The sequence below is a fragment of the Gossypium hirsutum genome, chromosome D08 (genome assembly GCF_007990345.1).
Source record: "Gossypium hirsutum isolate 1008001.06 chromosome D08, Gossypium_hirsutum_v2.1, whole genome shotgun sequence".
Lineage (NCBI taxonomy): Eukaryota > Viridiplantae > Streptophyta > Magnoliopsida > Malvales > Malvaceae > Gossypium > Gossypium hirsutum.
In genome coordinates, this window is record NC_053444.1 from 40,491,786 (window position 1) to 40,493,801 (window position 2,016).

Consider the following 2,016-nt stretch of genomic DNA (forward strand, 5'->3'; position numbering starts at 1 on the left):
AGTAATTTCCATGCATTTAGAAAAAAAGACTACAGGAATAAGAGCTAAAATCATAGACCTAAATACCTAATACACTAGTCAACTATAATATATCTTTCGGTCTATACTCTATATAAAGAGCGCAGACATGACAAGCAACAAGAGTAGGCCTTAAACTAAAACAAACTGAATGCTTAGTACCAAGTTAATTTGTTTCCAGAAACCCACACCATGCTAAGGTTTCACGGGATGATAGGGTGTGACAAATTCCAGCTGATTAAATTGATTACTGATCAACATCCACCAGCCCTCTAAAAACCCTATGTTTGCAATTGTCCTTCATTAATTGCCCTATGTAAGGCCGATAGCACTTCTACCTGGTTCATGATATGTCCATTTCAAAGCTTACAAGTACCATTATCACATTATGAATTCAGTTCAATTCTCGTTATCAACATGATACGTTAGCAACCTATTTTGTTATGCTCCTACAAGTACCAGGAGCAAGCAACTTACCAAAGAATTCCTCAGCACATCCTCCTTGCCACACTTTGACAAAAACACCTCAGTTAGTTAAGAAATTAAGATTCAACTATAATATTAGCTTCAATTCCTCAATTATGATAGTAATAACATTTACAGTACATAGAGAATCAGCTACATATCACAGTACCCTTGAAAAGAAAAAAACAAAAGATTCCATAACTTTGTCATGGATGATGATAAGCCTGTATGAAGTTTGACAAATCTTTTCAAGCATCTTCTTGAGGATGATTTTGTATCATTCTTCATTAACCCACACAAGTGAAGTCTGTGAAAGCAACTTTGTTTCCATATGGAGAATTTCAACAAGCTTCTGAACTTGTATCATTATTAATAGATATCTTATTTACGTTGAGCAATCTTTTCAAACATCTAGCCTAGAGAATAATTATGTAAACTATTAATCCACACTTCCACAGTAGTAGTAAAAGATTTCCAATAGCAATATGACACATAACCCTGTTAAAGATCTTCAAGAGTCTTTTCTTCCAAAGTAGAAACACAGCATTGCTAGCATTACTAAAATTAGCATAGCAAAAACTATTTCATATAAACCAACATAAAGATTAAAATCAAAGGAGATAGCAGCAAATAAGGTTAAAGCATATACGCATGAAATCAAACTCCTCAACATTAATGATTATTAAATATGCCAAAAGTAAACCCCATGATTTGTCAGCTACAAATGGGCAATGCATGAGACCGCTCTCATTACACTGAGTACACCTGACCACCACCGTCCTCCGCTCCTTCACCGCCACTGCCATCTTGCAGCTCCTGTTACACCGAAAACACGGCAAGAACCTCACATGTCCGCAGCCACTGCAAACCTCCCCTGCTCTTCTCTTAGACAATCCTTTAAGTAAAGCATCAAACCAACATTCGCCCATGATCCTCATCACTTCATCGGCTCCCCCTATGTAACGTCCTTTAATAAAAACTCGGGGCGGCGTCATTTGGTTCGTTGATTCTTTCCCTTTCCCATTCATTAATTCCTCAACTCTTCTTTGAACCCAGGGTCCATAGAAGTGTCCCGTTCGCAAATTATAATCCCAAAACTTTCAATCGCTGATCTATCCGCATTGCAGTCTTCGAATGTCTTACGGATTCCCCTCAACGTCGTTGTATAAATCACCACTCTATTTTCCCCGTTTGGAGGGCATCTTTGGTAGCACTTGTCTAGATGGGATGGTTCTAAGCCAGTGTCATTTCCGGATTCGAGTTTTTTTTAGCAAGGAAGAAGGCTGTTTCAAGAAGGTGCTGTTTCTGTTTAATTTAGGATGAGTGGTTTCTTTTAAGTTAGAGTTCAAAATTTCGTTGTTGGGAATGGGGGAGAGGCGGCAGCTATCAGCTTCGAGGCAGGAGTTAATGAATTGGGGTCGGGAAGGGACGGGTCTAGGTTGGGAACAAAGCGATAAAAAATTTGTTGGGATAAACTCAATTAAGCAATAAATAAGTAAAAATAATAAAAGAAATTGAGAAATTAAACAAACA

At 37.7% G+C, this 2,016-nt stretch overlaps 1 pseudogene; it reads right to left on the reverse strand.

Annotated features, from left to right (window-relative positions):
* Positions 1–577: 577 nt before the first annotated feature.
* Positions 578–1,750, reverse strand: LOC107907207 (uncharacterized protein At5g39865-like; annotated as a pseudogene).
* Positions 1,751–2,016: the final 266 nt, after the last annotated feature.